At 42.3% G+C, this 27,697-nt stretch overlaps 1 long non-coding RNA gene across 2 annotated transcripts; it reads right to left on the bottom strand.

Moving 5' to 3' along the window:
• Positions 1 to 2,405: 2,405 nt before the first annotated feature.
• Positions 2,406 to 22,238, bottom strand: LOC140702595 (uncharacterized). Of its 2 annotated transcripts, none has more exons than XR_012081797.2 (4): positions 20,087 to 22,238; positions 17,782 to 17,973; positions 8,579 to 8,645; positions 2,406 to 8,231 (listed from the first exon to the last, which is right to left on the bottom strand). It is a non-coding gene; the product is annotated as an uncharacterized LOC140702595 (long non-coding RNA). The 2 variants fall into 2 exon arrangements; XR_013536781.1 differs by lacking the exon at positions 20,087 to 22,238 and adding an exon at positions 19,427 to 20,064.
• Between the last annotated feature and the right edge of the window lie 5,459 nt (positions 22,239 to 27,697).

Below are 27,697 nucleotides of genomic sequence, written 5' to 3'. Positions count from 1 at the left end.
CATCCACAGAAAAGGACAAGAGCCTATCTCACAGCCATAAATACTCCACTCCCAAGCCAACTACACCAGAGCACAGAGTGCTGTCCTCTGAAGATGCTGGCCACAGAGACTGGTGAAACGTTAGGAAGAACAACCTTCAGAACACGGCCAAAGAAGCTGAAGAACCCACAACAACCATTAGAGTAAGTCTTGTTTCGGAGACTATGGTGAAGAGAGTGAAAAGAGTAGCTCTCCATCTAATACATCCATGGCTTACCAGACAGTTGAATTATGGGCTTTCTGGTCACATTCAACTAGCACATAACACTGAGTTTTTCTGATCAGCAGATACACTTCTTTCCAAGTCTCAACAATAGCGAGAACCATAAATTAACTATCATTTGCTGTAAATTACATGATGGCAGCCAAATTGGAACCTCTGCTTGGGCCTAATTAATGACATGGAGGCTTTCCAATGTAAAAGCTAGAGCTCCAGTTTGTGGGCAAACCTCCATGTGTGAACGCTGGCAGAGGAAAAGGTAGTGGATGAGTCAAAAAAACAGGTGGAATCTCGTTAAGCGGCTCTGCCCAGAGCCCCACACTCTTTCATCTAGTAGTAGCAGAACCTTAACATTGGTTGCCATGGTTTACATGAGCTAAAATTATTTATATTACTATCCACAGGTCTAGCCCAATAACAACCATCTTGCAAATTAGGGACATTGCTAGACCATGTTATTAATCATGAAAGGTGCCTTTGAAATAAGAAGCGGCAACCAGCTTTAGCCTGCCTTGTCCACCTAACAGTCATGCTCTGTGTCGGTGTAGCTGATGCGTCAGCAGAACAGCAATTTGGAAATGGAGGCATAGGTTTTAACTTTCTACTGTTGTGTCGCAGGTTTTCCCTCTTTGCTGTTTCTCCCAGTACATGCCTCCATCTTTCAGCCCCTTAGCCTGTAAGTTATACTTTTACTTAATGATAGGTAATTTATGCTACCATTCATGTAACCTTTCAGTTGAGCTAGAAAACTCTGTTGCCTTTGTTCTTTTTCCAAAGCTAGGCCATCATTACAGCTCTGAAACCAACAGAAAATCCTACTTAGTGCAGGAAAAGTTGGCTTTTACTGCCTCTGTAAAAGCTGCTTGGGCATTCTTAGAAGAAAAATAAATTATCGCAGAGATCAAATTTCCTACTCATCTTCCTTCCTTCCTCCACTTCATGTACAGTGATACCTGGACTTGCGAACTTAATCCGTATTGGAACGGTGTTCGCAAGTCGAAAAGTTCATAGGTCGAGGCACCATTTCCCATAGGAATGCACTGAAAACCGATTAATGCGTTCAGGGAGAAGAAAAAAAAACCCAAAAATTAATATTAAAAATAAAACACTCTAAGTCCCACGTTGGGACTGAAAAAAAAAACCAAACAAACAAATCCAAAAATAAACATAGGAGCAAATCCCATGCTGGGACTGCCAAAAAAAAAAAAATTTCACCAAAAAACAAAACTACACAGAAACATACCCCCCCAGGCCAAACCTACCCTCCAAAACCCACCCAGATCAATTTTTTGAAAAGAAAAAAAGCAGCACTTACCACCATTGGAGACCACCTGGGGGTCCCCCACTGCCACAATCGGTGCCTTTGGAGGTCTCCGGAGGCCTCCTGGGGGTCCAATCGGGGTGGTGGGGAACCCCCAGGAGGTCTCTGATGGTGTCAGGGAAGCCCTGGGAGACCTCCTGGGGGTCCTCTGCCATCATCGAAGACCTCCTGGGGGATCCTTTTCCTAACCGTTGGGGCAAAAGAGTAGCCTCTTCGCCACCAATGGTTTGAATGTAACGAAAAAAAGGCAGGGGGAATTTGAATTTCCCGCCCTTTTCCCCTGCCTTTTTTTCGTTCGTAGGTCGAGGCTCTGATCGCAAGTCGATGCATGTTTTTGCAAACGGAGCCGTTCGTAAGTCGAAATGCTCGTAGGTAGGGACGTTCGCAAGTCGAGGTCCCACTGTACCTACAGGTGGGACACGGTGGCGCCTTCTGTCCCTACAAAGAGACAGGCCCATGACTTAGCAGCACCAGTTTCCTTTTTTTAACAGCCATTCCTGTTCACATTGCCTCAAACATAAATCCCGCTTTGGTGTTTTTGCTTCGGTGTGACTTCCTCCCCAGTAGGTGTGTACAGGTCTGCAGGTCTGAATTGTGAAACTGACAGCCTGCCCAAACAGGGGAATTTGGAGCAGTCTGGTTCACCCTTAAAAGTTTCTTCTCTTCAGTGCAATTTGTCATCTCACACTTCCTTCTATTCACACTGAAGATGTTTATTCTCCCATGAAAAAGGTCCACACAGGTATCTGGATTGCTGGTTTACCAGTTTACTCAGGTGTAATTTTACATGGTTTACTCATGAGTAAGACAGCGGCGGCAGCAACTGCAGAGGACAGTGATGTGACAAGAAAACCTTGGAGTGAAGGTTGGGGAGATGGAAGAGCGTTTACACCCCTTTTTCTGCCTTTCTCCTCAGCTATGGCTCTGCTATGGATGCATTACCTTGTGAGAGTGGAGACCATGGAATCGACTAACCTCCTTCCCCACCTTTTCCTGCAGCTGTTGTTCAGTGGACTGCTATGACCTCCCTTTTTTGTTGTTGTTAAATAAAGTAAGTGACATACTGAAGCAGCACTGACCCAGCATAGTATTAGAATTTTGCTACATCAGTCATCTTCTTCTAAAAAGAAGAAGACAACATAGAGGAGGGGATTTCTCTGTCCTCCCTTTTAACGCCAGAGATCACCTAATATGACACAGGGTTTTCTTCTCTGTTAACACCGCCCAGAGCTTCATTAGAGTTCAAACTAGCTGTCTGCATGGCTACACAACAGGACAATAAGGAGTGTGCTGAATTATACAAAAAATAAATCAAAAGTCCCCTAGCACTGTGCCAGAATGGAGCAGTACAGTTCTTAAAGAGTCAAGATGGGTTGATCTAATTAGAAATGTGAGGATGCAGTAATTTAGTTCACACTAAATCATACCAGTGGTGATCCAGATACCCATCTGGACAGGCCCTGCCTATTTCATGTTCTTCTGAATTTCAGCCATCAGGGATTTGCATGGCTGTAGATGTGCTAGAGATGTGCTACATAAAATCTCTGGCAAATATGACATGTGTTACAGAAATCTGGTGGAATGAGAACTGGTGATTGGAATTCAGCAGTTTAAGGGGACATAATATTCAAAAGAAATAGACTGAACAGGAAGGTCATAGGAGTGTGTGTTCATAATGGAAGTGTACAGCTGTGAGGAGATCCATGAGCTGGAACAAAGAATGTTGGTGGAGACTATTTAGTAAAGATCAGGGGTCAGATAAACAACAGTGACATCATTTTGGGGTCTTCTACCAATCTCCTAGCCAGACTGAAGATTTGGATGATGTCCTCCTAGATCCAACTGGGGAAAAAAGAAAGAAATATGGGAGTAACAAGAGACTTCAGCTACCTTGATACCTGTTGGAAGTTTCTGCCAACTTGTCTCCTCACTTGTCTTGTTGACATATTTTCTGCAAAAAGTGGAAGAAACAAGAAGATCTGCTATCCTGGATCTGGTCCTAACAAATGGGGAAGAATTGGCTATTAAGAAATAGCAGGAACTTGGAGTGGGAGTGACTATGCAGTCTTGGGACTTGTTACACTAAGAAAAGAGAAAACTGGACAGAAGTCTGAATGGTGCATTCATCCTCTGTTCTGGGTGAGTAAGGGAGGGATTAGTGGCAGCTGGTAAATGTCTCGTGCCACTTGTTTCAGTGCTACAAACCAAACTTGGCATGGCCACCACAGAGCTGTTAGGATCACATTGGAGTTTTTTTGATAAAGCTCCACCATTGCCCTGCGTAGTACGGGTATTAATGGAAAGAGGTGGATAAGGCTTTTCAACCACTGGTCATGAAGGTATCTCCTAGAAAATCCTGCCTTGCGCCTGTTCAGGAAGTTGTTGTTCCAAGTGGCAAAAAGATCTATACTTGGTTAACCTCACTGGTTGCAGATTTTGATGATGACATTTGTAGTTACCTTCCACTTGTGGTTCTGAGACCAGGCTGTTTGTGAATTGGTTGTCTTCCTCTGCCATATATGGATGGCCATTGGGAAGATGTGACATAGAAGGGCATCATTTCCAGAAGTATATTGCGAGGACCAAAAGAGACATGGAGTGCATTCCACTGTCATTCATTCATTTCTTTATTTCTTTATTTAATACATCATGGCGGTAGTATTGTTGGCTAGTTGAACTACCCGGTCCTCAATTATTGTTTTGGTTTTTAATCACAACTATTGTAAACTTGCTGAACATTTTTTGTCTGGTGCTCCTCACTGAGGCAGTACAAATGTCCTTTGGTGAGAGGAATGTCCTTTGGTGAGAGGAATTTTGTTGGCACATGAAGCATACTTTTGAAACGAGCTTGTTGGAGCCATAAAAGGCGGAAAGACTTCAACAACAACAAACACTGACTAATCCTTCTTTTTTCAAGGATGACTTACAGACAAGGGAAATATGACGATGAAGGAGACAATAATGACAACAGAAGTTATATATTTTTTATCTAGGAAGGCAGAATAGCTATAATGGAACATTCCAAGAAGTTCCCTCAGCAATGGGTAAAGGGAACTGAGGCGCAGGGACATGCACAATAGAGGGGTTGGTTCTTTCTATAAGCTCTTCAATGTACCAATGAGTTTCACGCAGAAACAGAAACACCAGCAGGTGTGATTCACAAAGGCCATGAAGAAGAAGGAGCAATACCAATAGGTGACAGAGAGAAGGGTGAAACTATCCCCAACCCACCTCAGATATGGAGAGCAGCAGGTCGGGAGATGCTGACATGACAATTCCTGTACTTGCTCAGGCAAATTTTCCCACCAACCCACTTCCTCTTGAATCAACTCCTATTTTTGAAAACCGACTATGGATAGAGCATACGTATTTAAATTGCCTGGTAGGAGACAATTGTCAAATGGCTTCAGCTCTCCCTCTCCTTTTCACATACTCCCTCCATCCACCCACTCCCACCATTGACCATAGAAGAATACAGGGCAGATTCTTCATAGCTAGGGTTACCATTATGTAATTGGAGACGTCTGAGCTTGTTTTTCTTGTCCCAACCCCTATATATTTTAATGACTGTAATGCACAACACAGTTCTCTTGTAAGATGAAGTCAAAAAACAACCCCACCCTCTCCATAAATATTGTGGTGCTTCTCTGCTTAGCAATTTTCTCATGAAATTGAGGTGTCTAGTTTATGAGGCTTGGTTGTAAAGGATATATTTATATAGAAAAATGTACCCCATTCCTCAAGAGGCTCTCAGAGCTGTAGTGGAAATCTAATACAATATATTATTCAAGACAGGCTTCCATCATATCCTTTTTCAGCAATACTCTTTTTATTTTCTTCTGCTCACCCCTTCATTTTTCTTTCACTGCTACCCGAAGGAAAAGTTTTGTGAAATTCAAAGCCTTGCTCAGGCAACATTCAGTTGGTCCAAACAACTGCATTAAGCTTTTCCTTTATTATTGTTTTTAGTAATGGACCTGTAAAAACATCTAATATTCTAAAATTTCACTATTATTATTTATTTCTTAACTTATTAGCTACATTTACACAGGAAATTCAAACCATAGCTCAACCCCCTCCCCATTGTCACTCAAAACATAGGTGCATCAATGCACTCATTTTGTACCGAACTTCCCACCCCTAATAAATACTAATGCATTAGTGTTCACCGACTGTGTGGAAGAGCTAAACTGGAACACCTACTTCATAGTGTTAAGATCTGCAAACAACACATCTGCAGCACAACCCATTCATAAGTATACACTCTTTACTGGTTTAGTTCAACAGATCTGTACTCAGGCAAATGGAATCTCATACTGTTTAATGGGCTTAATACTTGATAAGCAGAAGCAGATACTTGATTTAGAGAACCAAAAAGCAGAGCCCACCAATTGTGTTTACTTGGGTTGGAAGTTAAGGTACAAGAAGGGTACATCAGTGTGCCCATCTTGTGAATGAAAATAGAGTGAAGACTGATTTGTGTTTCCTTGCATTAGGGGAAATTATGGCTTCCACCATAATTTTTACTTTAAACTAAAGAGGCGTTTTGTGTTCTGTTTTTGTTTTTTTAATGTGGTAAAATATAGATGTCAATCTCAGGACAAGAAAATGTGTCTTTATTGAATAACTTAAGATAAGGGGAAAAACCCTCAAAACAAAATGTAGAAATAGTTAACATAACACCATGCATAAAGCAGGCCAATTTTACAAACCATACTGGTTTAATCTCTGAGGAAGCAACACACACATGGAGTTGCTATTGCCACTTTAAGCTTGTCCTTTAAAGTAAAAGATCCAGCACGCTACAAGTGTTACTCATATATCTCTCCCACACAAGTGGCAGTGTGCTGTTTAAGGAATTTCCTCTGGGGAAAAACATTCCAGAATCAGATAGGTTCCACCAAATGTTAGTATTGCCCATGGCAGGAGTGGAGTTTTTGTTGTTGTTGTTTAGTCGTCAAGTCGTGTCCGACTCTTCGTGACCCCATGGACCAGAGCACGCCAGGCCCTCCATTTCCACCACCTAATTATCACTGTCAGTGATCCATTAGTGTAAAAGGCACAAACTCACATTTGAATAAAATAAAAATGCTACGTTTCAAATAAAAACATAGCGTCCACCATTATGTTCTATGGAGGCAGCTACTGTAATATGGAAACCTGTCATCAGCCATAACTGCACTGTAGCAAGAGCCAGCATGTGAAACACTGCCTTTCATGTAGCTAGCTCAGGGTGGCACACGGTGCTCTCCATTTCCCAAATGGCAAGAAATCTGGGAGAAAGGTTGCCATAATTTGTGGGGTCAATCACTCACTTGTAGAGAGAAAATATTTTAAAATATTGTTATCTCTCTTAAATGTACAATTGCAAGTTCTTCAATTATCATTCTTTCTGATCTCTTCCATGGAGGGGTCTAGGATGGTTAGCCACATTAATTTGTTGCAACAAAACAGACAGAAACTTTTCGCACCTTAAAGGCCAGAAGGTTTTATTTGACATGCCCTTTCTTGGACTATGGGTCACTTCATCAGGCACCCAATAGAAATTGTTAGTTATGATGGTGCCACCAAGACTCACTTGTGTTTTTTTTAAATACAGCTCCTGTTCTTTGACATGGAAAAAACTGACAATGAGTGACAAATTAAGAACAAACTAGCTGCCCCGAGTAGACGTTGTGTAGAGGGGCGGGGTAAAAATCAAATAAATAAATAAATAAAATAAAACAAGCAATCTTAACAAGTTTTATAGATACAACATATTCAAAATGGAATCCTTCTGAAATTAGTCCCGGAGCATTCCTGCTTTCCAGAAAATATATTAACATGCATCTGTTTCATTTAACCCTTAACATTGTTTTTATTGTACTGTTCTGACTTTTTAAAAAAACTTTCACTTGTTTAAACTTAGTAGCATTTTTCCGGAAAAGTCAGCACAGAAATCAATCAGTCAGTCAACCGACATTAATCCCTCCTCAGGAGAAAAATCCCTGAGGAGAACATTATTCCCCGCCACCCCTGGAGAAAAATGCTTGAGGTGCCACAGCAGTACTTTCTTCTTGCTCCTTTCACAGAACTACCAACCAGAATTGTGAACTGGAAGAAAATTTGGCCAGTTGTTTCTTTCCTCTTTCCAACCTTTTGCTTTTCCTTGCTTCTCTTCAGTGATAGCCATTAGAATTAATAATCTTGCCCTGGCTGTACTCTAAATCACGCTGTCAGCCAGAAAACAGACTTCAATAATTAAAGTGGAAGAAAAACACCACCTTCCCATCTGGATCCCTCCCCTGTGGATTTTGAGGTAGAATTTTGTGACTTGATAGGGCACAAATCATGGCCTGTTGCAAGACCACTAAGATATCTACAGCACAAGGTGACAGCTGAAATTTTTTAATGTAAAACTGCATCAGGATCGTAAGCATTGGGGTGTCAAAAGCAAATAAGAGGTGTATTAATATAGCGGGGAAAAGCTTGGGATTTGTCTGTTTCTTTAGAAAACTGACAGACAAAATGGCAACAAACTTGGGTTGCTATGTTGAATTATACCATTTTAAAGTAAACTGAATTGTTGCAAATTAAATCCATAAACAGCAGTCTTGGTGGTAACTTTTCTGTCGCAAGAAGGCATCAGCATTCAGCAGAAGTCCTGGGCAGCTGAAGCAAAAGAGACCCATTTCAGCCAGGGGTGCATTTTATCTCCCTATCTGTTCAATCTATATGCAGAACATATCATACAACAAGCTGGATTGGATTCAGATGAAGGAGGACTGAAAATTGGTGGATGAAACATCAGTAATTTAAGATATGCAGACAATTACTCGCAGAAAGCAGCAGTGATCTGAAATGACTAGTGAGCAAGGTCAAAGAAGAATCCAGAGGGTGGTGTGGGGAAAACAGTATTACAGTTGAACAATAGGAACACCAAAATAATGACTAGAGAAGGCTTACTTAGCTCTAATGTTTATAATGAAGAAATCAACATAGCTAAAGATTGTCTGTACCTTGGTTGAATCATCCATCTGAACGGAGACTATAGCCAATTAAGGAGACTGAGACTCAGAAGGTCAGCTGTGAAGGAACAAGGAAAGATCCTTAAGAGTAAGGAAGCATCACTGGAGAGGAAAGGAAATACCATCCATATTATGGCAGTCCTGATTACAACATACAGTTTGAAACTTGGATAGTGAAGAAAACTCTTGGGGGAGGGTGGAATAAATCAAAATGTGTTGTTGGAGAGCCTTAAAAACACTGTGGACCACCCAAAAGAGAAATAAATGGGTGCAAAATCAAATCTAGCTTAAAGCTAGCAAATCAAGCCTGAAATATCTCAGGAGACAAAAATGTTGAAACTGAGGCTGTCCTACTTTGGACACATCATGAGACGATAGAATTTTCTGAAAAAAGACAGTAGTGCTGGGAAAGGTTGAAGGCAGCAGGAAGAGACGAAGACTAGCGATAGGATGGATTGACTCCCTAAAGCAGTGATGGCAAACGTATGGCACGTGTGCCACAGCTGGCACACAGAGCCCTCTCTGTGGGCACACGAGCCATAAGTCGCCATAGAGAAATACTTACCCGTCCTCCGATCCCGGATTTCAGCACTCCTCTCTGCTGATGCAGTTGTCCAATGGAGGGGTGCAATGGCGACCATTACCAAACTAGCCCAATAGCAGACTGGAGGACCAGTAAGTACTATTTGTTAACACCGCCCATAGCAAAAAACAAACAAACAAGCATTTAACCCTTGCAGTGCAGGAGGAGTTGTTGTTTTTTTTCTAAACTAAAACCTCAGCATTCGGGTTTTAATTGCAGTATTGGCACTTTAAAATAATTAAGTTAATTTTGTGTTGCAGTTTGGGCACTTGAGCTCAAAAAGGTTCACCATCACTGCCCTAAAGGAAACCATAGGCTTCAGTTTGCAAGAGCTGGGCAGGGCTGTTGAGATTTTGGAGACTATTTATTCATAGGGCCTCCATAAGTCAGAGGTGACTTAATGAGACATAACAACAACAGCATAAAGGGAGTACATCCAGTCCTCCCCCACCTCCAGCTGAAGTTAGACTCAAACACCAGGGTGGGCCGAATTACCTCTGCCCATATAAGAGAGTCTTCAAAATCAGTGTGCTTTCTTCTCCACTACCATCCTTTAGGACTGCAGTCTAAATTCCTTTGTTTGGCATATGAAGTTCAAAATGTATGATACAAATACAGTAGCCCATATTTAAGAGCAATGGTCACTTAAGTTGTGAAGAAAACATCACAGCTTTCCCTTAGCTCTGTATTTTGCATTCCTTTGCTTTGTGATGAATTCCTTGGAAGGAAAAGTTTAATTTGCATGACTACGGGCTAAGGCACTTATCTCTGAAGAAACTGCATTGTGGAAAAAAGAATGGGCAATTCATAGGGAACATTCCCCTCAATGTCCCCTTTGACCTTAAGACAAGTCAGAGGTCATGAGAGCTGTAAGGGCTATCATCCAAAAGTAACTGCTCAAAATCTTTGCTCAAGTATCTTTCTAATGGGGTACTTCCTATTTGGAAGCAGTTTTCTTACTACCGTCAGGATATTGCAGTGGCAAAGCACCCCAAGAAGAGGTAGCCAAAAAGTTAATGCACCATGCAGCTTTAGATGAATGAGCCCACTAGTTATCTACAAAGCCTTACTCTTCAAACGAGATCCAGCAGTAAGGAATTGGCTGTCTGTGGGACCAAATTTTCAGTATCCAGGGCTGAGGCAGATGTTCTGTTATCCAGCTGTCAGTACACTCAGGGACAAGAAGCTACATGAAGTGAGAAAATGATTGCAGCCACTATGAGGTAAATAATGCTGCTTTGCTTATACTTTTTACATGCAACCAAGAGACCACCAATGTCGTTTCTATTGCCATTTATCTTTGAGGGTAATGTAATAAAGGTTGATTTCATCAGAATTTCAGGGAAAAGTCCAGCTGTGTGGATCTGAAAATGTTTACTAAAATACCCAACCCACTACCTTCTATTAGTCTGAATGCTTCTTTGAAAACATGAATGGCTTCATGAATTTTGCTTAATGAAAATCACACAAGCATATTTTCTCAGGAGTATCTTCCGAACATAGTAGTCCATCTCAGAGAATCTGTTCATATAGAGTTTTACTTGAGCATAATGGCATCTGTTCCACTGGCATAGCCTGGACATGTTACCTTGTAAGAGGAGAGCGAGTACACCCAAGCAATAGTATTGCCTGGCTTGCACCAAGATTATATGATTTTTTTAAAAATCAATTTTTCTGTTTTTATTCCAAATATTATAAGTCATCCTAAACTCACTTGCCCCAAAGTGATCTGACTGCCTTCTGAGTAGGTTGTTCTGAATATATTTCAGTATATAAGAATAAACCTTACATCACTTCCTTTAATAGCTGACTTCCTATCCAACGTTTCAGATGTGACCTGTTAAAAGTAATATTTTCCATCCAAGTACTGTATTGTGAAAATCTACGTATATTTTGCTTTGCTACATTTTTTTATGGGTAGACTGGCTTAATTTTTTGTTTTGTTTCGTTTTGGGTAAAGCCTGTCTGTGTAATTTGTTTTACAGTTTCATATATTACATAACTTAGTAGCAGCAAGCGTAGCAGAAGGACAGCTGTGATTAGGTCAAGCTGTTTCAGAAAAAAAAAACGGTTGCCCTGCCCCGGCCAATGTTTAATCATTCTCTTAAAAGGCATCTGTGAAACTGGTCTATTTCTCATGATCAATCTTTTTAATAATTTCTCTTGCACATGCCTATGTTTTGTCAAAACTGTCCAAATCCTGCTAGCTAGCTTCCAGTCTGTTGACTACAGATGGTGATCAACAGACTAGACCTTCCACGAGTTGGAACAGAGATCTATGATTTAATCTAATTATCAAGTCCTTGGATAACTACCTTTGGGGGCTTGAACAGTTTTATGGGTTCCATGCCTCATTTCCCTTCTCCCATTACTGGTTGTGCTTTTTTCTGTTCCCTGTCTAACTTTCTTTTAGCAAAGCACTTGCTGGATGGGACAGCTTGCTGATTTTGTTCCTTCTTGTGCACCTGCTTGTTTCATTCTATTCCTCAACTTTACAAACATCTTATTTATCATGCCATTGTGGTCCTGGTACCTTCTTCCCGAAACCCTACCTGATCATCTAGATTACCCAACATAATATAAACCCTGATCTTTTATGACCATTGACTCTACACACTCACCTTAAACTTGTTATCTCACAGGCTAACCATACATTATAGATAACCCATGATCACAGCTGCAATTGTGTTAGTGTTCCAAAGATATAGGCAACCAGTCAGAATCCACCAAACTTTCCAGGGTGTGGACCTAAGTATAAGCCCTTACAGGAATGGAACTGCAGTAACTGTCCCAATTAGCAGGCCTTGCTAATAAATCTTACCATTATATTAGCAGATGCGGTCACATAAGAATTTCTTTTCTAAACTGTCATGACAGAGTTTCTGCTAAAACACCTGTTTTACTTGCAAAGCAAAAATTGTTAACTTCACAATGTGAAAGATGAAAAGTAGAAAGTGATAGGTTAAAATACGGAGTGCAAAAGTATGGATACACTTTCTGAAATAGAGAGGACCTGGGAACATTCGCTGGAGAGATTATTTTCTGGTGTAGAGCCAAGCCATATGTTTTAGATAAGGAGTCCTCAACCCCTAGTCCATGGCCTGGTGCTGGTCTGTGGCCTTAGCAGGACCGGGCCATGGAGACAGATTTCCCACCCACCCCCACATGCACTTCACCCATGCATGCCCATCTGGACGCATGGGTGCCCCACCCGCATGCATGGGTGCCCCACCCACGCATGCGCACCCTGCCCACCTGCAAGCGTGCCCTGGCTGCCCATGCATGAGCACAAGCACGCCCTGACCACCCATCCACCCACCTGTGAGTGTGCCCCGCCCATCTGTGCATGTGTGCAAGCGTGCCCCACTCACCCATAAGCATGCCCTCACCCACATATGCATGCACAAGTGTGCGCCCTGCCCACTAGTGAGTGTGGGGGTGACCCACCCCACACAGACACCCCCCCAAAACCGGTCTGCTATTTGGAAAAGGTTGGGGACCACTGTTAGAGATCACTCATTAGTAGAAGAAAATCCTCAGTTCCTGATAGGTGTGTGGTTATCACAGTAAGACCTTTACCAAGATTGCAAGATGCTCTGTATCTTAACTAATATACTGTTCTATGGGAGCCAATGCTTAAATAAGCACGCAACTATATTGGAAAATACTTTGCAATTTGCTCTGGAATTAGCATGGGTGAATTCAAAGTCTTGTTCAATGATCACACAATGTAAAGGTCAGTGTGAATCAGCCTGTCCTTTCTTTCTTTCTTCCAATCTCAACTCTCCCCGCCGCCACTGGGGGCTTCTACTTTAAAAAAAAAACGCCAGGAATTCTAACAGTGTTTTGCCTGTGTGATCATTTGTTTCATTCTACAAAAGGACCAGGGGGATATGACTTTGGGTATTTTTCTGGTAATACTATAATTTGGGATATGATGTTTCAGACAGTGAGAACATCCACCCCCGTAATCTTTCTCCCTAGTTGCCCTAAAGTTTTTTTTTTTTTAAAACCAGACTATTGAACCTGGTTATCACCTTATCAGTACATTGCGGGGATAGGGACTCAAGTCACGGGACTCACTGTCAAATCAGACTTGGATTCGACTGTCAACTTGGAATCCACCCACCCCTCCCTTTTTTCTGGGGAAAAGAGCCTGCTCTCTTTAGGGGCTCGGAACTTGGTACCAAGGACTCAGACTTGCAACTTGGACCCAAAGACTGACCAACATTCCTGTTACATCATGACATTAGCTTAGATTGCCTCCACACATACGGTATAAATATATGTATAAACTGATACGAAATTAAAACAGCTCTAGTGAACTTCAGCAGACTACAATGTGTCCATTGGAAAACTTTGGAAAACTATCGCTTTTTTCCTGTTGCCATGCAATCCTTTAAACAGTCCCAGTGATTTGACAGCAGATGATAAAAGGAAAGTTGGGAATCAGCAAGAAGGTGGTATCAAAGGAAGGGGCGTTGTGGGTGTGGATTGAACAGCATCAGATTGAGGATCCAGTCTGGACACTGGACATCAAAGCAACCAAAGCTAAATATAGTTTAGGATGGCTGTTGTGGGTTTTCTGGGCTGTTTGGCCATGTTCTTAAGGTTTTTCTTCCTAACGTTTTGCCAGTCTCTGTGGCCAGCATCTTCAGAGGACAGGAGTCAGAACTCTGTCTGTGCTCTGTTGCAGTTTGTTGGATAGTTAAGTATTTATAGCTGTGGGGTCAGCTTTTGTCCTTTTCAGGAGATTGGGTGATTATGGTGATCAGTGTGTTTTTGTTGTGGATGTATTGTTGTGATAAGGGGGAAAGATGGTCTGTCACTGTGATTGATGGGTGTCATTAGCTGGTCTTTGTGTGCAGTGATCACTGGTCCTTGTGGCTGGGTAGAGTTCCTTGACCTTTTGCAGGCTTTATTTTTCAGTGCTGCGAGCCAGGCTTTGTTGAATTTTAAATTTTCTTTTTTGTTGAAACTCTTCTGGTGTTTGTGGATTTCAATGGCTTCCCTGTGCAGTCTAACGTAATGCTTGCTGGTGTTGTCCGGTACTTCAGTATTTTATTATTGGTACCTTGGTGAATAGGGATACTATGTCAAAGCTGATCAGTCTGTCCCCAGGGTTGAGTTTTAGGGTGCTGATTTTGCTTATGAAAGGTCCCAAGTCTTTGATGTAGGATGAGGTTTGTCCAATGTGGGTCTGTAGGAGGGTGGCTAGGTATTTTCCTAATTCATATGTCGGGAAGCCGATGGTACTTACAACAATCGGATTCCGACCATGAAAGCCTTTGAGAATACATAGCTTAGGATGTTATTCTTGGTTTGTCCAATATTTATTTCAAAAACATTTATTATTCCATCTGTTGGGTTATTGTTACATCTGTTAAATTTGGTTCTTCTAGAGTTTTTTTTTCTACATGAACTGTGTGTGCATACCTAGCACGGAGGATTCTTGGCACCAAATCTTGTCCTTCTGCTTTGGTTACAGCTCTCCAAATAAGTGCTTATGGCTGTGGGAAAGAAGGCAACTCAAAACGTTGAGACTGCTTTCCTTAGTGGCTATGGGGGCATCCAGTAGAGGCTATATTTCCTCTACCTTGGGTTACAGGACTAGTACAGAAATGATGGGATCCTGTGTACTTTGCAGGGCTGGCTTGGGCCCTGGTATGTTTACCCAAAGCTGACACCCTCTGATTGTGGTTCATGGTGGGTTTACACTGACATGGTTCCTGGATGGCCAGGACATGGAGCCACCATTTTACAAATATGAATTAGGAGTGGTGGGCTTACAACAGGTCAATCAACCATTTGTTCATTTTGCCACAAGCGAAGCCTGAGTCCCCATACTGTTAGCTTATACTTTAAGAGAGGCCACATCTAGTGCTTTGTGTCCTTTTGTATGACTCTTCCAAACAAGGATGTTGTTCTCACATGGATGTTCCTCACGCTCATAGCTAGCCCTGCTTGGGGAAGCAACACATGCGAACAGAACTGGGCACATTCTTTGAACAATCATCTTAGAACTGCAGAACTAGAAGGGACCCTATGGATCACCGAGTCGAGCCCCTGTCAGGGAGGCCCAGTGGGGAATTGAACTCCCAGCCTCTGGCTCCGCAGCCAGAGGCCTGAACTACTGAGCTATCCACGGTGATAAAGCATCCCCTTAAAAATACTAATATCAGCCATTTGCAGTAGCATGCTAAAATGTATTATATAGAGTTTGGTGGATGGCCAGGTGAGAACAAAACGTTGTTGTTCCCCATCACTCATTCCAGCTAAGGAAGCCAAATGAATTGATGGATGACCCTTATTCCACATTAGCAATGGGAACTCATCCTCCACTGTGTCTGTGGGCAGAAGGCTAGCACAGGCTGCCTGGAGTTTACAGCTCTGTATTCCATCTGAGAGGAACAGCCAGGCTAGTGCTGTCCCAACTCCTCTGCGTCTGAACATGCCACCCAGTGATAGGGCTGGCCCTGGTTCCATGCTTCCTTTGGCTCATAATAAAACTATGTGCACAGCTGAGCGGTGGGTAGGGGTAAGCAGCTGTCAACATGTGCAAGTGGCCAGAAACGTCATGTGAAAGGAATCCACATAGTAGTCCTATGCATCTAGGGACTGATAAAATGTATTCACAGCACTGTTTATCCTGTGCAATGAACATTCACAGAAAACATAAAACTCGGAAACGATAAGGGGTTTGTTTGTTTGTTGTAGTTGGGTGTGTGGGTTTTGCTTTTTTTGTTATCCTATAAACAAATATGATATATTGGGATGAAACCTAATTTACATACTTACATTTCCTACTTCAATCAACCTCAGAGGAATCAAGTAAGCTTACAAGGCAATTGTATTTCACAAGGTTATTGGCAGAGATAACAGAAACATGGCATATCAAATGCAAACACCCAGTGGTAGGTGGTTGTTGTTTTTAAGTGAATTGACTGCTTGTGTTTTCATACCCCAGAATTTTATAACCTTTTCCTCTAGCCATGCAGTGTATACTTCCCCTGCCCAACATCTTTGTACAAGCCCACCCCTTCGCAACAGCAAAACAGACATTCTGTTAATTTTTAAAAAGAAGCCCAACCTGTTTGAGCAACAGGACAGTAATGGTTTTGTAATAATTAACCGAGCAAACACCTTTAAACATGTGTAAGATAGGATGGTTGTTATGAATCGGGGGCGTTGTTTTTTTATGTGTGCATTTACATGCATAAAACATTCTTTCCCAGCAGCTGGTTGTGCCCAGTGGCCAGATGCCAACAGATGTTAGAAATCAACTGTTCTGCCATTTGTGCACCTTATGTGGAGCCAGATAGATTGGAAAAGTTCCCTTCTTTTCAGAACACCCAAGTTCTAACAGCTTGATATGTCGATGAGAAGATTCTTATGGGGAGATGGAATCTTAACAGCTGTTAACCATTAACCCCACAGCAACAGAAAAATTCTTCAACTACTTGTTGTCTTCTTGGATTCTAAGTGAGACTGGAGGTTTGCTGACAATCCTTATTCCAGGTGAATTAGCATTCCTCACAAGGGTCTTGCCACCCCCAAAATCTAAGGGAACATCAGGGGTTTGTTTTGTTTTTCCACTGTGAACTTCATTGTAGGCATTTTGCCTCCATCCAAAGACAGACAAAGAAGTAGAAAGCATCAAACTATGTTTCTAGATGCAGCCAAGCAAGGCCATCATTCCATTTATCTTTCCTAGGATTTCTCAACTGATGATCTAGCTCCCCTACTGAGCTTCCAGCTGAAACGTCACATGATATCTTCCCAGAGCATTTAACCAGCTATTGAGCAATACAAATTTCCCAATGCTACAGTACTTGGTTTAAAGACTTTCACACGTCAGGGTCAAACTCTGTCTTCTGCCAATGCTTCTCCATAAGTCAATGTCGGGCTGGCCCATGACACCTTCCTGCTTGAGGGAGAGCAGCAAATAGCATACCGCCACCGATCACTACATTCAGGTGCTTGATACTCAAGGCAGACAAATTATTTGGGCACTTGAGGCTATCTCAGACTCCATTTGATTCTTTTAAAATATAACCCTAAAAGGACAATACTTTTTATTCTTGTAACAACTTACTGTTGTTCATAGTATCCTGAATGCTGCCAGAGAGGGCTGTCTCACCCTACCTAATAACTAGCCTGGCTCTCCCTCCACACGGAACAGCAAGTTAATGATCTCTCCATGAGAGTATGAGAAGAATCCTCCTCAAATATCAAGTCAAATGCCCAGCATCCTGTTTCAGACAAAGCCTAACCAAGTGAATTTATGAAGGCCACAAGCTTGAAACCAATAGCTTTTGGGGCTTGCAGTTGTCTCCAGCAACTGACATTCATTGTGCCACACCACCTTTGAAATGGGAGGGTTCTACTTCACTATCATCATCTGGTCAATACCCACTAAAATAGATATTCTTCAAGATTTTCTTTAATCCCTTTTCAAAACCATCTGAACTATGTTTCATGCCACACATTTTCTCAGCAAATGCGACAAATTAATGTTGTTGTTCCCTATTAAACAAATTAATTGGAGCTTGGAGGTAAATGAAAAAGACTATGTGTCATCAAGCTGATTTTGACTTATGGTATCCCTTACCTGAGTTTCCTCTGTAGAAAGTACCCGAGTAATCTATCACCCCTTTTTGTTCTTGAATACTCTGCTAGTGTGCAGCTTGCACAAAGCTATATAGGCTATCTTCCTTCCCCTGGGAGAAACAAGGAGGAATCACATTTCAAATCCATCACTCTGCAGCCAGGTACTCCAACTCACTGGGCTATCCAGACAGCTCTAAGAAGTAAACAGTTAAAAGTAATTTAGTTACTTTTGATGTGTTACTTTTGGCTAAAAACTAATGTCACTAGTACAAAAATATTAGTTCTAAGGTGTAACATGTAACCCCTATGTTATTTAGGTTTAGCAAGCAACTTCTAGTTACTTTCAAAAGTTACTTTTTAACAGCACTTTAAGAAGTGTTTGGAAGCATTTTGGTAATAATTTAAATATTTTTACAGCACTGTCTTTTGAGTTTCATAAATATTTCTGAGATGCAATATCAGAACAGAGGAACCACAGCATATTTTCCTGACCAGTAGGTAACAATTGCTCAGTGTTAAGTATTCCTTGTATAACTGGACAAACAATAACAAGGATATGACTGCTGAAAAGTTACAACAGATGCAACAAGCTATACATATGTGTGCTATAATTCCATGCACATTAGGTAAATATGCATAGGTTTGGTGTCTTATTCAGCATTTTCACTATCTCACATTTCTTTCAGTAATGTTTTAATCCACACAGCTATGACATGGAATTTGAAAATCTGAGGGCACACATACAGATAGAGAGAAGGAAAAATGTTTATAGAAAATAGGTGGGTTTGTTAAAGAGCTTCGAAACTTCACTTTTTGTGGGTGAAAGTTCCCAAAAGCTTCCAGGTGTTTTTGGAGTCAGTCAGAAAAAAGAGATGTCAGAAGTTTGAAGGGAAGGTAGGGAGGGAGTACAATTTCCAGGGCTTACTGGCTTTGTGCCCTATGTAGTATTTCTCCCCATTTGAATCCTTAGCAGAATTAGTGTATGGAGCATATACATTCACATCTGTCTAATTTGCATAATATAGATAGGCTGCAGAAATCACTTCTTTTTTAGCACAGAATTTTCATTGGCCTGAGGCAGAACTTTGGACTGGAACATAGAACTACCAACTTAGAAAACATTTAAAGGGATTAGACAAATTCATGGGGGACATGTCTCTCGGTGGGTAGTAGCTACTGGTCATGATGGTTATTTGCCACCTTCCAGATCAGAAGCATTATGCCTCTGTGTGCATCAAAAGCAAAACAGGGGTTATTGTCTTACCTGTGGTGCTCCCTTGGTTAGCCAGATGGGATGCATTCAATAAGATGCTAGACTAGGTCAGATCTAGCAGGTTTCTGTCCCACCATCTTCACAGGTGAGTTTGGTAGGAGAGAAGGCCTTCTCTGTTGCTGCACCTCTCTGGAACTCCCTTCCCAAAGGAGGCCAGACTGGCCCCATCTTTGCTACCCTTCTGCAAGCAGATGAAGACCCTTCTCTTCAGGAAGGCTTTCCCCTAACAACTGGCTTCCTGAGTGGGGTTTTAAATGAATGGTTGTACCTTACTGCTTTGAATGTGTTTTGTGTATTGGTTTTGTTTACTATTTTTGTTTACTATTTTTAGTGTGATGTTCATTTGATTCTGTTAAGAGATTTGTATACTTACTGTTTGTAGGTTTTAAATGTTGCCTTTTAATGTTGTAAACCACCTTGGATCCTTTTCAAGGAGTAAGAAAGGGCAACAATATTTTAAATAAGCAAATAAAACATCGTTAGGAGCATACACAGGTTCAGCATAGAAGCACAAAGGAGAATGGCTCTTATTTTACAGGACTATGCAATATATAGGAAGAGAAAAACAATGGCATGACCAAGATGTGGAAAGTTAATTCATTCTACTCCTGTCCAGTACAATGCATTCTTCAGATTACATGCACTGAAAAATCCACTAAATCGCTCTTGAAGAGTTTGCCTTTACATGAAGTATGCTAAATATATCTTGAGATACTTCTCTTGGACATCTTGAGTGGCTTACCTCTTGACCTTGCATCTCCCTGTGCACCAGAGGTGCCATAAATCCTTCTCCAAATGGGCTTATTGTAAACTAGACATTAGTTTCCCTCAGAAAACCACACCGAATTCACAGACACCAGGCCCAGATTCAAAGGAAATCTGAGTGGATCATCTCATATGCTTTTGTTAAACTTTTTTTGTTATATTTACACCTCGTAAATAGTTTAGTTTTTTTCTCGAAAGTCACCCACTGGAGGGAAGCTTTCAAATATTTTCTATTAAATGGGTAAAAGCACACAAGAAATAAACAAACCTTTTCCAAGATACCTTGTGAATTTCCCTTAATGATGTGCATCAATAAAGCTGGTTATATATGATTTGTCATCTCACTGGAAAACAACATCCACATTCTGTCAATCATCTATGAAGTCTCTGAAGAAAGCGCTGTTAATAATTCACCAAATTTGGTTCTGAGAGAGAGAGAGCAAGTAACAAACACACTCCACAAACCATATCCAAAGCCCACAGACTTTAACAGGGAGTCAATGATTGACATCAGTGGGCTTATGGGTCACTTCACCAGAAAAGGAAGACCCTCCAGTGATAGGGGAGTGGAATAAATTCAGACAAGTGACACATGGAAGAGAATGGGCCTCATGTGACCAGGCTGACAACGGCCATGCAAATCCACACCTTCACCCTCTGCATTCTGAGCAGAGACAATTCAACTGCTGTCCTCTTTGAAGGCTGTTAAAGCAAGACTTCAGGAATTGCATGCTCACTGCCTACAGATGTAATACTGCCATGGACTGAGACTTCCTGTTGAAACTGAGTCATAGCTATAATAAACAATCAGGTTTCTTCTTTGCAACTAATTACTCCAGACCAGGACAACTGTTTAAATTAAACTAGTTTGGAAATGGCAGTTTACAGCAAAAACAAGACAAAGACTGAAACTAAAGTCCTCAAACTTACCTAGTACTCCGCCTATCCTTGTCAAAAAGCTCTGCCTATAGAAATATTAGAGTGACAGCACACCATTACAATAAGCCAATAAATGAGTTGCTATTCATTCATTCATTCATTCATTCATTCATTCATTCATTCATTCATTCATTCATTCTACTTGTATGCCACCTGCACTCTGCAAGAATCTCCTGCTGTTGCGATTAGGGCGGGGGCTGACTGCGACATCATGTGACAGGAACATCATGCATCGTGCCTCACTCCCCCCCCCAAGGCTCTTCTGAGCATGTGGAAACATTCACTCTCCACATATTTCCCTTTGCCCCCAAGCCTGTGCGCCTGCTTGTGTACATTAAAATAAATAAACAAATTTAGGATGAAGGGCAGTAGCCCCTTCCCAACCACACAAGAAACAGCCATATATGCAAACAAGCAACACAGGACGCAAATTGTTTGGGAAAGTTATGGATTGGAGTGGTTCTTCAACTCTCTCCCCACAAAATCTCCAGGAGATCTGCCACCTCTTCAGGGGACCATGAAATGCCGCAGCCTCTGGAGAAGACATCCTGTGCAAGGAAACCTATGGGGATGGACATATAGGAAGGCCAAGAGAGGAGCAATGGGGCTTGGCAAATGGAGAAGGGGGCAGGAGACAATGGACAGGAAAAAGGGGGGGAGTTGTGTATCTCCCAAAATTGTGGTATATCTGTAAAAAAAATCATAACTGGAGCAGAGAAGAACCAAACTGGGCGCCATTTTGAGTTGCAATGGATTCAATCAGATCTTTTGAGAGACTGTAGTTTTGGTCGAAGTAACAAAAACCATGGGCTGCTGCTCACATGGCAATGTTGTGGTAAGTTCTGTCCCACTGCAATGGACCATTAACTTTACCCATGACTTTGTCCTGTCCATGTCTCCATCTCCCTTCTCACATTATTGTTTGCTACTGGTAAACTAGTGGCAGTATACAACCAGAATTTATTACGTCATATACATTTCCTCTCCTGCCTTTCTCCTAAGGTACTCAGGTACTTTCAGTAGAAGATAAAACATACAATATATGTTTAAAAGGAGGAGAATGTAATCCTAATTGGCCATAGAACGCTGAAGAAATTGTCTTCTAACACAGTGTCAGTGCTGGGTGTGGTGGGGAGTCCATCCTAAGGTAGTGTTTGTTTGCTTGCTTTTTAAAGCTCATATCCTTAGAGTTCATCTGACAGTCCAAGAATGGAGTATATAAATATCAACAAAAGAATATAAATCATCACGAGATCAAAATACTAATAAAATACACAGCATCACTTTTATTGCTATGTGTCATCAAATCCCTTCTGATTTATGGCAGCCCTAACAGAGGTCTCTCTGATAGGGGTTGAAACCTAAATTCTCCGGAACCAAAATTGATGAAGCTGAGTTCGTTGTATTATGACTCTATGAGCACATTATGAGAAGAAAAAACTTACTGGAAAAGACAATAATACTGGGAAAAGTTGAAGGCAACATGAAAAGAGGAAGGCCGAATAGGTGAAGGATTAACTCAAATAAAGGAAACAACAGCCTTGAGTCTACAGAAGCAGAGCAAGACTGTTAATGATAGACTATGTAAGCGATTAATCATTGATTGGGCTGTTATAAGTCAGAGGCATCTTGTTGTTGTTGTTTAGTCGTTTAGTCGTGCCCGACTCTTCGTGACCCCATGGACCAGAGCACGCCAGGCCCTCCTATCTTCCACTGCCTCCCGGAGGTCTGTCAATTTCATGTTGGTTGCTTCGCAGACACTGTCCAGCCATCTCATCCTCGGTCGTCCCCTTCTCCTCTTGTTCTCACACTTTCCTAACATCAAGGTCTTTTCCAAGGAGTCTTCTCTTCTCATCAGATGGCCAAAGTACTGGAGCCTCAGCTTCAGGATCTGTCCTTCCAGTGAGCACTCAGAGTTGATTTCCTTTAGAATTGATAGGTTTGTTCTCCTTGCAGTCCAGGGGACTCTCAAGAGCCTCCTCCAGCACCACAATTCAAAGGCATCAATTCTTCGGCGGTCTGCTTTCTTTATGGTCCAGCTCTCACTTCCATACATCACAACAGGAAAAACCATAGCTTTGACTATTTGGACTTTTGTTGGCAAGGTGATGTCTCTGCTTTCTAAGATGCTGTCGAGGTTTGTCATTGCTTTCCTCCCCAGAAGCAGGCGTCTTTTAATTTCGTGGCTGCTGTCTCCATCTGCAGTGATCATGGAGCCCAAGAAAGTAAAATCTGTCACTGCCTCCATATCTTCCCCTTCTATTTGCCAGGAGGTGACGGGACCAGTGGCCATTATCTTAGTTTTTTTGATGTTGAGTTTCAGGCCGTTTTTTGCACTCTCCTCTTTCACCCTCATTACAAGGTTCTTTAATTTCTCCTCACTTTCTGCCAGCAGAGTGGTATCATCTGCATATCTGAGATTGTTGATATTTCTTCCAGCAATCTTAATTCCGGTTTGGGATTCCTCCAGTCCAGCCTTCCGCATGATGTATTCTGCATATAAGTTAAATAAGCTGGGGGACAATATACAGCCTTGTCGTACTCCTTTCCCAATTTTGAACCAGTCAGTTGTTCCATATCCAGTTCTAACTGTTGCTTCCTGTCCTACATATAGGTTTCTCAGGAGATAGACAAGGTGGTCAGGCACTCCCATTTCTTTAAGGACTTGCCATAGTTTGCTGTGGTCCACACAGTCAAAGGCTTTTGCATAGTCAATGAAGCAGAAGTAGATATTTTTCTGGAACTCTCTGGCTTTCTCCATAATTCAGCGCATGTTAGCAATTTGGTCTCGAGTTCCTCTGCCCCTTCGGAATCCAGCTTGTACTTCTGGGAGTTCTCGGTCCACATACTGCTGAAGCCTGCCTTGTAGGATTTTGAGCATAACCTTGCTAGCGTGTGAAATGAGTGCAATTGTACGGTAGTTGGAGCATTCTTTGGCACTGCCTTTCTTGGGGATTGGGATGTAGACTGATATTTTCCAATCCTCTGGCCACTGTTGCGTTTTCCAAACTTGCTGGCATATTGAATGTAGCACCTTAACAGCATCATCTTTTAAGATTTTAAATAGTTCAGCTGGAATGCCATCACCTCCACTGGCCTTGTTGTTAGCCAGGCTTTCTAAGGCCCACTTGACATCTTAATAGCACATAAAGAGGCATCTTAATAGCACATAAAAACAATAGCGGTTTCAAGGTATGTTAAGATGTTCAATGAGTGCTCTATCAATGCTACTTCACCTTTAGGGAGACTCCATGGCTGAATTGGGATGTGAATTCCAGGACTATAAAAAAGCTGAGGTGGGGGCAGGCACCTAGAGACACCAAAATTGCAAGGAAGCTTCCTCTGACTCTCCTCTACAATCCCTCCAGGTTTGATGAAGTTTGGGTTTCAGATGTCAGAATTATAAACCCACAAAAAGCCCCACCCAGGAAAGTCCCCCCCCCAGGCACCTGGAGGCACCCACATCACAAGCTTCCCCAGACTCTCCTTTACAATCCCCCCAAGTTTGGTGAAGATCGGGTGTGGCATATCCCAGTAGGTCTGGAGTATACCACACTTTAATTAAGCTGCCACCAACCATTCCCTATAAGAAGTCACACAGACCAGGAATGGATTTTTAACAAACCAAAGAACAAGGTTTATTTAAATAACAAACAGGGTAAATAAAAAGATCAAGTAAATAAGATACTGTAACGTGGCTTAGTCTCAATCATACATACAACAGTTTGGTTCACACAGAACACTTTAAAGTAAAGCACAGACCCTGAACCTATCAGTTCTGGCTACCTATAAAGAAACCTGAACCTATCAGGTATGTACTAACTGACACACAGTTGTACTCAGTCTGACACACAGACTCCCACTCCTGCTTCTTCACACCAGCTCCAAATATATATACAGTACAGCACCTCCCCCCTGATGTCCCGCCTTCCACTCCCCATAGGATGGAACTTTCCCTCCAAACCCATGACAGACAGGTACCATCAGTGCTGTATGTAACACCTCCCCTCTTTATAAGTTGTTTTGCAGGGGAAAAGCTAAAGTGCTTTTCTCCAAAAAACAACCAGGATCAAAACATATAACAGTTATACATTAACATACAATACCATAACCCATACTTACACTCTAGGTTAAACATATCATTTATGCATTTAAACATTCATATTTACAATACATTAAGTTACCTTTATTAATACAAACCAAGACTGATCAATAAACAGGTACAATTAACTTTTGGTCACCAAAATATACATAGTCCATATTTCTTCGCCGTCTTCACTCGTCGGGTCTTCTTGACAAGGCGTCAGCAACACAGTTCATTGACCCTCTGACCACCTTCACTTCAAAGTCATAATCTTGCAGGTTTAAAGCCCACCTCATAAGTTTGCTATTGTGGGTTTTCATTGTCTTTAACCACTGCAGTGGTGAGTGGTCAGTGCACAGAACAAAATGTCTTCCCCAGATGTAAGGCTTGGCCTTCTGGATCGCGTATACTATGGCCAGGCACTCCTTTTCCACGGTTGCCAAATGTCTCTCACCTTTCTGGAGTTTCCTACTCAGGTAGGACACTGGATGCTGGTCACCATTTTCATCCTCCTGGCAAAGAACTGCTCCTACCCCGCTGTTAGACGCATCGGTGTAGATGATGAACTCCCGGTCGAAGTCTGGAGCACGCAGCACTGGATAATTGATGAGCGCCTCCTTCAGCCTCCGGAACGCCTCCTCACAGTCGCTGGTCCACGGGATGCGGTCATCAGTCTTCTTCCGCGTCAGATCGGTCAGCGGAGTCGCTATCTCGCTAAACCTCGGGATGAACTTTCTGTAGTAGCCCACCAACCCAAGAAATGATTTGACTTTTTTCTTGGTGTTGGGTCTGGGCCAATCACGAACGGCTTCTATCTTGGCCTCTAGGGGTTTGATCACTCCTCCCCCTACTATGTGACCCAAGTATTTTATTTCTGGGCTACCCAGCTGACACTTGCTCTCTTTGCAGGGCCTAGGCCAAAGCACTCCCTCCCCTGGGTTAAAGTGCCTCTCCCTGGCTTCCTGGTCATACCAAGTTTTCTTTCTGACCTTCTGAGCTTGCAGGTTTTCTGTTGCTAGCTCTAGGTTTCTCTTCAGGTCATTCATTAAAGAGTCTATATATGTCACAACGTCTTGTGGGTCATCCTGGGTGATCTGCTCCCAATTTTGTTTGATTAAATCAAGTGGACCTTTCACCCTTCTCCCAAACAAAAGTTCAAATGGACTGAACCCGGTACTGGCTTGGGGCACTGACCGATAAGCAAACAAAAGGGATTGCAGCTTCTGGTCCCAATTGTTTGGATTCTCTGCCAAGTAAGCCCTAATCATGCGCATCAGAGTCCCATTGAACTTCTTCGTTAACCCATTACTTTCGGGGTGATAGGCAGTGGTTTCCTTGTGTTTAATTCCACAGATTTGCCATAACCGTTTCATGAGCTTTGATGTAAACGATGTGCCCAAATCTGTGATTATTTCTGAGGCAAATCCCATCCTGGACATATACCCCACCAAGGCATCTGCCACTGTGTTAGTTTCAATGTTAGTCAAGGGAATGGCTTCGGGGTACCTCGTGGCATGGTCCACAATGGTGAGAATGAACCTGTTCCCCCTCTTTGTGGCCTTGGGCAAAGGTCCCACAATATCCACTCCTATACATTTGAACGGGGTGTCAATCACAGGCAAAGGGCACAACTTCGCTTTGGTCCTGTCACGGTTATTCCCCTGCCTCTGACACACATCACATTGTTTACAGAACTCCTTGATCTGCTTCCCTATTTCAGGCCAGTAAAAATTTTGTGTAATTCTCTGCTGTGTTTTGTTCACCCCTAAGTGCGCAGCAAACATGTCAGAGTGCCCCCTTTGTAAGATCATGGGGCGATACTTTTCAGGTACCACTAGCTGACTTCTGATCCCATCTCCCCCTTTTGAGATATTCCTCAGGGTCTCTCTATATAAAATTCCCTTTTTCTCACGAAATCTCGCTGGGGTTTCAGGTGTTAGCTGGGTGTCTGTCACCTGTTCAAAACACTTTTGGAGAGTGGCGTCTGCCTTTTGCTCTTGGCCAAATTTGCTGTCTGTGGTTAAGGTTTCCACCACAGCTTCGGAACTACCCTCATCTGCTTCCGCCTCGGGCCCTTCAGTACCCCCCTGAACTGTCCCCGTGGTAGCTTGTGAGCGTGTAATCACTAGCACCCGTTTCACATGTTCAGCCAGGTCATTTCCCACAAGCACGGCTGCTGGCAGAGTCGATGAAATCGCTAGCCGCCACACTCCCCTCCAGCCTTGAAAGCTCACAGGTACCTCAGCTACTGGCAGTGAGATCACCTGTCCCTCAATCCCTGCCACCTTTAGGCTCTCATTTGGGATTATATACTCCCTAGGAATAATGTCTGGATGGCACAGGGTCACCTGTCAACAAGTATCCCTTAGCCCCCTATACTGATGGTCAAGTATTCCTACGTCCACCCCTGCGGTCTCAAACAACTGCGAATCTGTCCTCACTAGTAAGCAGCGCTTGACCTCCACAAGAGGACCATTTTCCCCAGCCTGATCAGCAGATGTAACTGTTCCAGATTGAGTAGCCATGGCAACAGGCTCCCTCAATGGCAAGGAGCTTTGCTCTTTCTGGACACAGAACACAGCTTTTGGCTTGGTTCCACTCAAATCATGAGGCAAATTTCCCTTTATCTGCTTCCATTTCTCACACTCTGAGATTAGATGGCCCTTTCCCTGACAGAAATAACATTTTCTGCTGTACTTGGAGTCTTTCTCATCTGGTTTTGGTTTTCCCTCCAAAATCTGAGGTCTTGGTGGTTTCATGTCTGAGGGCTTCACCATTATTGTTATTCCTATTTCTACTCATTATTTCCATCTTCTTCAGCTCAAACACCATTTTGTCTACTTCCAACAGTCTCTG

Source organism: Pogona vitticeps, chromosome 1, assembly GCF_051106095.1.
Source record: "Pogona vitticeps strain Pit_001003342236 chromosome 1, PviZW2.1, whole genome shotgun sequence".
Taxonomy (NCBI): Eukaryota; Metazoa; Chordata; class Lepidosauria; order Squamata; family Agamidae; genus Pogona; species Pogona vitticeps.
The sequence above is the reverse complement of the archived record's forward strand: the minus strand, read 5'-3'. Positions and strand labels throughout refer to the sequence as shown.